The sequence below is a fragment of the Chiloscyllium punctatum genome, chromosome 5 (assembly GCF_047496795.1).
Source record: "Chiloscyllium punctatum isolate Juve2018m chromosome 5, sChiPun1.3, whole genome shotgun sequence".
Lineage (NCBI taxonomy): Eukaryota > Metazoa > Chordata > Chondrichthyes > Orectolobiformes > Hemiscylliidae > Chiloscyllium > Chiloscyllium punctatum.
Genome location: NC_092743.1, coordinates 106,103,441 through 106,115,421, shown reverse-complemented (window position 1 = coordinate 106,115,421; position 11,981 = coordinate 106,103,441).

Below are 11,981 nucleotides of genomic sequence, written 5' to 3'. Positions count from 1 at the left end.
GCACTGTTAGTCTGCTGTTTGTACATTGTACATGCCAGGAACTGCCGTAGAATTATCGATGGGATCTCAGAAAAGAATCTGTAGTGTTGGATGCAGAGGTGCTGATAGAGCATCCATGAATAATACATTCAATTGGAATTGTTTAATTTGAGATTAGTTTAGTAATGGAAGCAATATAACCTTAATGGCTATATTTTTTGTACAGTCAATTTCAGCAGAAGGGATTCAGTCATAATGAGTTCAGAACCCAGACTTTTGGTTTTCCATATGGCTGTTAGGAGAAGCTGTGCCTTTGCAAAGTAAGGGAAATGTTTTGATAAGGAGGTGCATTAAATCATTCAGGTTTGAGAAGTTCAGTGATTATCAGTGCATCAGCATGCGGTTTTACTAACATAATATTCTACCTGCACCTTGTAGTTCAAACCTCCTAAGGATAGCAGTTACCTGACTCAAGCTGAACACGTGGATTAAAAAAAAACTGCAGGTGGTGGAAATCAGAAACAGACACAGATATTGCTGGGAAGACTCAGCATCTGGGGAGAGAAAGCAGAGTTAATGTTTCAGATCCAGTGACCCTTCTTCAGAACATGGTAGATAATCTGGGATTCCTCACCTCATGTTAACATCACTCTCACCTCAACAAGGAGTTGCAAGTTTGTAGATGAAGTGATAGGGAGTAGGTTCACCTGCAAGAAACATTGCAAATGATGTCTCTGTTATTTTTTTAAAAATTCAGTGAATGTTTGTCAAATAAACAATATTTTTGCTATGATGCGGCAATTGCTTCAAATTAAGAAAAATTCCTTGCTGCCCATTACATTGACTCGCGTTTTAGTTATGAGGCATAATGTTAACCATCTCCATCCATGGCCATCCAGGATGTTGTGATGTTTAAAGACAACAACAACTTGAATCTGTATACAAATGTTAACATAGTAAAATGTTCCAAGGACAAAAAGATTTGCCTTTCTTCTTCTTGACAAGTCATGGCAGACTACTCAGCCATGGTTCTCATCTCTGAGTCAGAGACGTTGAATTCAAGTCTCATTTCAGAGGCTTGAACACATTATCTAGGCTGATAATCCCAGTGCAATACTGAGGAGGTGGTGACTTTTAGTTGCGACATTAGACTCCAGCTCAGTCTCCCAGCTCTGGTGATGCAAATGGTGCTATTCGAAAAGCAGGAGTTTTCTCCCAAGCATTCTGGGTCAATATTTATCTTCAAAATCCATGACCAAAAGCAAATGATCTAATCGTTTATCCCATTGCTGTTTTGTGAGACAAATTGCAGTGAATAAGTTGGTTGCTGTGCTGCATACATTAGAATAGTTTTTAAACATGTGATTCATCAGCAGTACAGCACTTTGAGACATCCTGATAGCGAAATGATACTGTTGCAATGGATGATGGTTGCTAACTAATTGATGCACTGCATTGAGGGCCTGATGGTGCCAGTGGACTCATGGAGGTGACCAAGCTGAGATGCAAGGACTTGTGCAAACTAAACTTCATTTCTTGCTAAACTGACACCAACAACTGGGAGCAGTCTACACATGACACTTGATAACAAAGTCTGCACATTGAACACAGAAATTTAACAAGCTACATTTTCAAGTTGCTCTGGAAAAGTGCCATTGCAGGAAGGAACCAGATACAGTAGGCCCTGCACCAGCGAATGATGATCTACAATCCCCACCCACTGCAGCTGACAAAATGTTGCTCTCATTGGGTTGTGCTCCCACCTGAAGATTCACTATAAATAAGATGTGAATCATTAACAATGAAGCAAAATCAAAGAAGAAAATGCAATAGAAAGAGCATATCCTGCCTTCAATGTCGAACTTCCAATCAGGGCATTAACCTGGTCCATCAGTTACCAGCACTGCACCTAAGGGTGGGTGCGTGTGTCAGCAGATTCGTCAGATATATGTCAGAGATTAAAACATTAAACAATGAAGTGAAGTTATACAGGTGTAACTTGTGTTCTGTTGAGTTAAGAATATTGAAGGGTGATCTAACCACCATAACAGACACTTGATGAGAAAGAGAACTTCAGAACCTGCTACAAACTTAACAGTTTGTTCTGAGTTTGAGTCAGATTTAGAGAGAGACCTTTAATGCTTGCTGCCTCTACATTTAATTTCTTCACTGCAAAATTATATTAAGATATGAAAGTTTGCAGGAAAATAATTAAGTCCAATGTGAGGGCTTCGTTTGGGTCATTGTCAAGGAAGAGAAATCTAACACTGCAACATCACAAAACAGAAACGTCTTAGGAAACGACTATCAACCTAAATCTGATGATTAGCAGCAAAGTGGCAGCACTTGCTAATGGCCTCAAAGAAAACAGCTCACAAAGGTTTACGAGATCACCCTTCTTGAAGTCAGTTTATATCTAGCATTAATTGAGAGGATGGATCTCCAGGTGTCCAACAACAGTGAAGTCATCAATCAGATGAAGCAGTTAATCAGACAGCAAAGCAGAGAATAAAATGCTGATAGTTTTAAATTAATTTTTGCAGATAATGAAATAAATGATTGGGATGTATACATTAAAAACTGAAACACAGTCAACTGAAAAACTACTTAAAAGCCTAAGGTTTAATATTAATCAGGGTGGAAAAATTGGTCTTTACACAAATATACAATCAGCTTTCCAGAAATAATTGCCATTAAATGCACCGTTAGAAACTCAGTTACAATTCATTAACAGATAGCAACCTTTTCCAGGGGTCTTTAATTGAGATATTAAAGTCTTAAAGGAAAGTTTTTCAATAGTTCAATGAGTCCAGATAGATTGCTGTCTTGGTGGACTCCAGCAGTGCACCTGATGGGGAATCATTGATTGTAACATACAGATTTCTACTTTATGGAGTGCGTTCGTGGACTCTTAGAGCTGCTGTCAGATTCAAAAGTGTGTTGGCCTGGCTACACTGGCCATAAACAGGTCCAGCTCGGGAAGAAAGATGGTGGTGTAAAACGACAGTTCTTAACCACTGGGATGTTTCTTCATATCATGTCTGGGTGTACTGTATTATAAACTCATTGCTACAGACTAATCAGTGTGATTGGTCAACAACTCTCACAACTCTCATGTCTCACAAACTTGATTGAGTTATTTGAAGAAGTAACAAAGAAGATTGATGAGGGCAGAGCAGAAGATGTGATCGATATGGACTTCAGTAAGGTGTTCGACAAGGTCCCCCATGGGAGACTGCTTAGCAAGGTTAGATGTCATGGAATACAGGGACAACTAACCATTTGGATACAGAATTGGCTCAAAGGTAGAAGACAGAGGGCGGTGGTGAAGGGTTGTTTTTCAGACTGGAGGCCTGTGACCAGTGGAGTGCCACAAAGATCGGTGCTGGGTTCTCTACTTTTTGTGTCATGCACACAAAATCATTTGGATGCGAGCATAAGAGGTACAGTTAGTAAGTTTGCAGATGATACCAAAGTTGGAGGTGTCGTGGTCAGCAAAGAAGGTTATCTCAGAGTACAACAGGATCTGGACCAGATGGGCCAATGGGCTGAGAAGTGGCAGATGGAGTTTAATTCAGATAAATGCAAGGTGCTGCATTTTGGGAAAGCAAATCTTAGCAGGGCTTATACACTTAATGGTAAGGTCCAGGGAGTGTTGCTGAACAAAGAGACCTTGGAGTGCAGGTTTATAGCTCCTTGAAAGTAGAGTTGCAGGTAAATAGGATAGTGAAGAAGGTGTTTGCTACGCTTTCCTTTATTGGTCAGAGTATTGAGTACAGAAGTTGGGAGGTCATGTTGTGGCTATACAGGACATTGGTTAGGCCACTGTTGGAATATTGTGTACAGTTCTGGTCTCCTTCCTATCGGAAAGATGTTGCGAAACTTGAAAGGGTTCAGAATAGACTAATAAGGAAGTTGCCAGGGTTGGAAGATTTGAGGTATAGGGAGAGGCTGAACAGGCTGGGGCTGTTTTCCCTGGAGTGTCGGAGGCTGAGGGTGACCTTATAGAAGTTTACAAAATCATGAGGGGCATGGATAGGATAAATAGGCAAAGTCTTTTCCCTGGGGTAGGTGAGTCCAGAACTAGAGGGCATAGGTTTAGGGTGAGAGGGGAAAGATATAAAAGTGACCTAAGTGGCAACTTTTTTCACACAGAGGGTGGTACGTGTATGGAATGAGCTGCCAGAAGAAGTAGTGGAGGCTGGTACAATTGCAACATGTAAAAGGCATTTGGATGGGTATATGAATAGGAAGGGTTTGGAGGGATATGGGCTGGGTGCTGGCAGGTGGGACTAGATTGGGTTGGGATATCTGGTTGGCATGGACAGGTTGGACCGAAGGATCTGTTTCCGAGCTGTACATCTCCATGCCTCTATGAAATTGATTATCATGGAGTAATTATCAGGGTAGGAGAAGGTAAATAAGATGCACTGTGGTTACAAACACAAATTATTGTGGATGCTGAAAATCTGAAATAAAAATCAAAATGCTCAATATGTCAGGTAGCGTTTGTGGAGAGAGAAACAGAGTTAATCTTCATAATAAACCTCAGCAGAAGCTTGAGGAGCTGCAGCCCATCTTTTAACAGGACATTTTATGGCATCCTGGACTCAGCACTGAGTTCAACAGTTTCAGATTATAACTACTGCTCCCATTATTCCTTGAAAAGCAGATGCTGGTTAGGATCCTGCTGTTACCATTCAAACCACCTCTGTGCCCGTCTCTTGTTCCTTTTCTCATCCATTACCATCTCTCTTTTTCTTGGACCATCATCACCACTTGGAATTTAATCTCTCTTGTCCTCGACCTATCATGGACCTTCCCTGTTGTTCCTTCCTGTCCACCTGCTCCCTGCTCCCTGCTCCCCCCCCCCCCCCCCCACCTCCTCCAGCTTTCCTTGCCTTGGTACATGTTGCAAGTCTATTATAGTCCTAACCTTTTTCCAGATCTGAGGGAACATCATAGAACTGAAGGATTATGTTAGCCTGACAGTGAACTTAACGTTTTAGTCCTGAACAAATGAATTTGATGCTCAAACATAAGGTGTGAGAATGAACAGACACAATACTGGTATTAATCCAGGTGATTAGCTGCGATTGACAGAGAAAACAACACAGCTCTGCAATCTATTTCTTCTCTTTAGATTTGAGAGAATGCTACTGTTTTATAGCCTATTGCTTCTCTGCATGTCTCATTATTGTTGAAGTTTAAGCTCCTTATCTGTTTCCTGATCGATCATCCAAGATTGAATTGTGATTCTCCTCTTTCAAGCACCTGAAATGCTGGGAATTAATCACCCACATCTCTTCAGACATTACTGTTATTGACTACAATAGCAAAAACGACTTACAACTGAATCCAACTCCAACTTTGCTCCAGATTTGAAATGCTTTCAATGATTATTGCTTTAGATTCGCAGTCAGAATAAGGAACTGAAGAGTTCAATTGTCACTATTTAAAGAAAGGATTTCTCTGCATTATATATACAGCTGTTCTTTGTAACAAGAAGAAGTTTTCATTTTATTCACAACAGTTTGTAGTCATGACCCCGGGTGTCTTATAAATCATGTAACTTAATGAATAATCCAGATTCTTAGAATCACCATGACATAGTAAGAGGACATTTAGCTCATCAATTCTGCCAGAGCACATCTTCAAATCCCAACTTGAGTTCATTTTAAAAATTTGGGAATATGAAACTGATCTGAGTGAAAGCGACCTAAGATATTAATAACCTTTAATGAAGGAAATTTGCCAACCTTACCCAGTCTGGGTTTACATGTGATTCTTACTATCTATGCTACCTAACTCTGTGATCTGCCTGCATTGCTCGCAAGGCAAAGCTTTCCGCTGTGCCTCGGTACACGTGACAATCAATTCAATTCAATTCAATTCAATGTGACAGATGTCAATGCTGTTATCACATTACAAAGCTGGGTAGCCAATGTTTAAGTGAATGTACTCATTGGACACACTGGGAATTCAAGCTCAATTGTTATACCAGAGATTAGAAAAGACTTGTTCTGGTTGTGGACAGAGGTCTTTCCACTTCCAGCCTGATGCCTTGTCTGCAAAAGTTAAAAAAGTGTTGCACTTTGAATACCTGGGGACTTTAATGTTGCAGTAAATGTACATTTTACAAATAAAAAACAAACAGGCAAACTTCCATTCTTGACCAGCCTCCTTGACCCATACTTATTACTCTTGAATTTCCCTCCTTCAGTCATCCTCTGTGCCCGATACAATTTGAACAGCCACCACTTGATGTTAATCATGTCATGGCATGTACGTGTATAAAAAACATTGTATAAAGCAGAAGGCTAGTCATTCCAAACTCTAGCAAGTAAAGTACCTCACTTGCTGCACAGTTCTTAAATGCACTTCTAAATCGGAAGCACAAATTGATCATTTAATTAATTCAAAAGGGCAACTTCATTCTAGCAATTTGGCCTTTTTTTTGATTAGAAACCAGTCCACACTGACCCTCTGAAGAGTAACCCACCCAGACCCATTCCCTCTGACTAATGCACCTATCACTGTGGGCAATTTAGCATGGCCAATTCACCTGACCTGCACATCTTTGGACTGTGGGAGGAAACCGGAGCACACGGAGGAAACCCACACAGACACATGGAGAATGTGGCTGGAATTGAACCTGGGGCCCTGGTGCTGGGAGGCAGCAGTGCTAACCACTGAGCCACCATGCCACCCTTTTCCATGCACAAAATGCAAATTCATATGAAACCGCTTCCTGGTATTTGTCACTGGGTAACACAACCTGCCTTTAAAGGTCCAAGAACTTAATGCAAACTTTAATTTGGTTTGAGTATCATGATTTTTAGCCTCACACTCAATTAATTTCCCACACCTATGTTGCTTCCTGCTCCCAGGAACAGTACAAAATCTCACTGTACATGGGAGCTTATAGTCACCATAACTGAAATAGAACTCTATCACTGATCACTTAGCAACCTTGGAATAAAGCAACACCCAACTTTGTTGTATCCACTGTGCAATGTGTAATTCAAATTGATTATTATTAGATTAACATACGTAAATAAGGCAAAATGTTAATGAATTTTTCATTGAGGTTATTTGGTGATCGTTGTTCTATTGTTTGTTGATCCCACTGAGGATGAGAACAACTCACAACCATCCTCGGAAGTGGCCCAGAAAATCATTCCATTATATGCTTCAAGAAGGCAGCCCACTTCTCAGACAAGCTATGATGGGCGATAAGTGTTGGTGGTGTCTGCAATTCTCACCTCCAGAGAATAAGTTTTGAAATATCTTCACTGACATCTTTCTTCAAAGCCAGTTACTTCTTCCTGAGATCACTCATCTCAACAAATGCAGTGTCGAAAGAAAGAATAGTAAGTAATCTTAGCAGAAACCACTGATTCCTTCAACTTACCCAGAGCCAAATAAATAGAAAGCTCTTCTTCACCATCTACTGAGAGTTATTCCTAAGAATTACTCTCCACTCCTTGGTGAATTCTGATGTTTTTCACTAGCATGTGCACCAGATGGCAGTATGCATTCGATGATCTGCAAGAAACAACCTTACAGTGGACACAAAGGGCACAGCAATAGTGAGATGCATTGGTTAAACTACATTCGATTAATGTCTAATGACTGTTGGAAGATTGAGCAGTGATGTGTACCCATTTGTTTGTTTGATTCATGTGCCACACCTTCCAATTTTATATTCTAAATAAAACTTTTGTTCAAGTACAAATTCATAACAGAATCATATAGCCAAAGTAGACCTTTCAACTTTTATGATTTGGAAGTGCTGGTATTGGACTGGGGTGTACAAAGTTAAAAATCACACAACACCAGGTTATAGTCCAACAGGTTTAATTGGAAGCACTAGCTTTAAGAGCACTGCTCTTTCATCAGGTGGTTGAGGAGTATAAGATTGGAGGACACAGAATTTATAGCAAAAGTTTACAGTGTGATTTAACTGAAATTATATATTGAAAAAGACCCAGATTGTTTGTTAAGTCTCTCATCTTTTAGAATGGGCATGTTGGCTTCAGTTCCTTCATACGTAAACCCAGAACTTTCTTAAAGTTACATTCTCAAGTGAATTTTAACAATAGGTGTCATGTCGACCCAGATAATGCATTGAAGGTGTGAGTGCCCTGTGTGAGGCTGTCTGTCCCCCAATGTTCAGACTGATTCTAATCTAAAAAAGAGATTTACAGAATCTTACATGGATTCTTGCAGTTTTTGAGCAAAACAAAATGTAATTCTGCAAGTACAAATTCACCCCACAAACTGATATGTTTGAATGCATATAGATGTGTGTGTGCGGGAAGGTATGAGTGTTTGTGAGAGAGTGTGTGTATGTGTGTGTGTGTGTGTGAGTGTAAAGGGGTAAAAGTCTGTGAGAGGATGCATGTGCATGTGAGTGTGCGTGTGTATGTGTGAGCGTATGAGAGAGAGCTTGTGTATGATAGAGGGTCTGCGTGAGTGTATGGGTCCATAGGAATGTGTGTGTGAGTGTGTGTATGTGTGTGTATGTGTGTGTGTATATGTGTGTGTGTGTGTATGTGTGTGTGTATATGTGTGTGTGTATATGTGTGTGTGTATATGTGTGTGTGTGTGTATGTGTGTGTATGTGTGTGAGTGAGTGTAAAGGGGTATAAGTCTGTGAGAGGATGCATGTGCATGTGAGTGTGAGTGTATATGTGTGAGCCTATGAGAGAGAGCTTGTGTATGATAGAGGGTCTGCGTGAGTGTATGGGTCTATAGGAATGTGTGTGTGTGTGTGTGTGTGTGTGTGTGTGTGTTGTGCAGTGAGGTCATACATAGTTTGACATGAACCCAAGGTCCCAGTTGAGGCCATCCCCATGGGTACCAAACTTAGCTATCAGCATCTGCTTAGCCACTTGGAATTGTTGCCTGTCCCAAGTCCGCTTGGAGGATGGTCACCCGAAGGTCCGAGGTTGAATGTCCTGGACCGCTGAAGTGTTCTCCGACTGGGAGGGAACACTCCTGTCTGTTGATTGATGTGAGGTGTCCATTTATCAGTTGCCATTGCCTCTGCTTGGTCTTACCAATGTACCATACCTCAGGGCATCCTTGCCTGTCAGACAATGTTGGCCGAGTCACATATGTACCTGCCACGAACATGGTGGGAGGTGTCCCCACGTGTAATGGTGGTGTCCATGTCATCACTCTGACACGTCTTGCAGCATCTACCATGACAAGGTCGTATGGTGTTGTCCTGAAAGCCGGGCTGTTTGCTCCAAACAATGATCATTTTGAGGTTTGGTGGTTATTTAAAGGCGAGAGGTGAAGGCGTGGGGAAGGTCTTGGCGAGGTGCTCATTCTCATTGATAATGTGTGCAGGCTGCGAAGAACATGGCGTAGCTTTTCAGCTCCTGTGGAGTACTGGACAATGAAGGTACCCTGTCGGTTGCAGTTCGTGTCTGTTTCCTGAGGAGGTCATCACGGTTTCTCGCTGTGGCACGTCCGAACTGGCAGTCAATGAGTTGTGCTGTGGCACATCTGAACTGGCAGTCAATGAGTTGTGCATCGTACCTGTTCCTATGAGGGCATCCTTGAGTACTTCCAGGTGCCCATCACGTTCCTCCTTATCTGAAGAGATTCTATGTATGCGTAGGGCTTGTTCGTAGGGGATGGCTGTTTAAATATGTTTCAGGTGGAAGGTGGAGAAGTGTAGCATCATGACGTTATCCATGGGTTTGTGGTAGAGTGAGGTGCCCATCCTTGTTGGAGATGCAAGTGTCCACGAATGAGGCAGATACTAGAGAGTAGTCCATGGTGAGTTTGATGGTGGGATGAAATGCATTGATATCACTGTGTAGTTGTTTCAGCAACCTCTCGCCATGGATCCAGAGGAAGAAAATGTCATCAATATATCTGGGGTATAGTCTTGGTTGGAGGTATTGTGTAGAGAAGAAGTCTTGTTCGAACCTGTGTATGAAAATGTTTGCATATTGGGGTGCAAATTTGGCTGTTCCATGTGTCTGGATGAAGAACTGGTTTTCAAAGGTGAAGATGTGGTCAAGGATAAAGCAGATGAGTTATAGGACAGTGCTTGGAGGTTGACAGTTGTTGGTGTTGAGTACTGAGGCTGTTGCCACGATGCCGTCATTGTGGGGGAGGCTGGTGTAGAGTGCTGAAACATCCATTGTGACGAGGAATGTTCCCAGTTCGACTGGTCCGTGGGTGCTGAGTTTCTGTAAGAAATCTGTAGTGTCGCGATGCTACAATGGGTTTTAAGATGCCTTTTACATAGCCTCACACTCACATTCACACACCTGCAAATACACACACTCTGTCACAGACACACTCACCTCTGCCCCACACACATACTCCCACACACACACACCCACATATACACACACACACACACACATACACACAAGTTTGTGGGGTGAATTTGGACTTGCAGAAGTACATTTTATTTTGCTCAAAAACTGCATGAATCCATGTAAGATTCTGTAAATCCATTTTTTAGATCAGAGTCAGTCTGAACATTGGGGCACAGACAGCCTCACACAGGGCACTCACACCTTCAATGCATAATCTGGGCCATGACACCTATTGTTAAAGTTCACTTGAGAATGTAACTTTAAGAAAGTTCTGGGTTTACATATGAAAGAACTGAAAACAACATAGCCATTCTAAAAGATGAGAGCCTTAACAAATAATCTGGGTCTTTTTCAATATATAATTTCAGTTAAATCACACTGTAAACGTTTGCTATAAACTCTGTGTCCTACGATCTTATACTTCACAACCACCTGATGAAGGAGCAGCTCTCTTAAAGCTAGTGCTTTCAAATAAACCTGTTGGACTATAACCTGGTATCGTGTGATGTTTAACTTGGCTCTTTGAAAGAGCTCTCTGGGTATTGGCTTCCCTCCTGTTTTTCTTGATTGCTCTGCATATTTATTCCTTTTGAGCATCAATACCTATCAGATTCAGCTCATTGGATAACAGTCTTGCCTCTGCATTGGAAAAGAGTTGGGTTCAAGTCCCACTTGAGGATTTAAGCACGAAAATCTAGGCTGATACTCCCAGTGCAGTACTGGGTGAGTGTTACACTGATGGTGATGTTGCCTTTGTGATACTCCCAGTGCAGTACTAAGGGAGTGTTACTGACGGTGATGCTGCCTTTCTGATACTTCAAGAGCAGTACTGAGTGAGTGTTACACTGATGATGGTTCTGCCTTTCAGATACTCCCAGTGCAGTACTGAGTGAGTGTTACACTGAATGTGATGCTGCTTTTCTGATACTCCCAGTGCAGTACTGAGGGAATCAAGATTAGAGTCGTGCTGGAAAAGCACAGCAGGTCAAGCAGCGTCCGAGGAGCAGGAAAACTGACATTTCAGGCAGGAGCCCTTCAAAAGGAATGAGCTCATTCCTGATGAAGGGCTCCTGCCCGAAACGATCTCCAGCATTTGCAGTCCTCACTTTCGCCTAGTACTGAGGGAGTATTACACTGATGGTGATGCTGCCTTTCTGATGAGGCTGTGACAAACCTTTTCTGACATGTAAGAATAATTTGTACTGTTTGAAGGTAAGAACGAATACTTTCTCTAGGCCAGAACCCCTCTTGACAACCATAAGTGTCAATGAAAGGTAACTATTAAATTAAATTAATTGGCCTCCTCAAAGGCTGAAAATATTATCCATTTTCCTTCCTCAATCTTTCATGCAATCTAAAGTATAGTCGGTAATTGTCAATGAATATGATGCTTTCTTGCTGACCCATGGGAAAATGGCAGGCTCTGTCTACAAATGTTAAGTGTACTCGCCAAATCACAGTAAAGTGTCCAATTCAGCCAAATCTTATTTTCTTTGCATCAGTTTAGTGCCATCTTGAAATTAATGTGTAAAATGTCATCTCAAATGCAGGTTTTATTAAATTCACAACAGCACATGGAAATACAATTAAATAAAGCACAGAATCCATCCAATTCCTCTGCCATAGCCCACCCACAACCAAAACAACAATCAA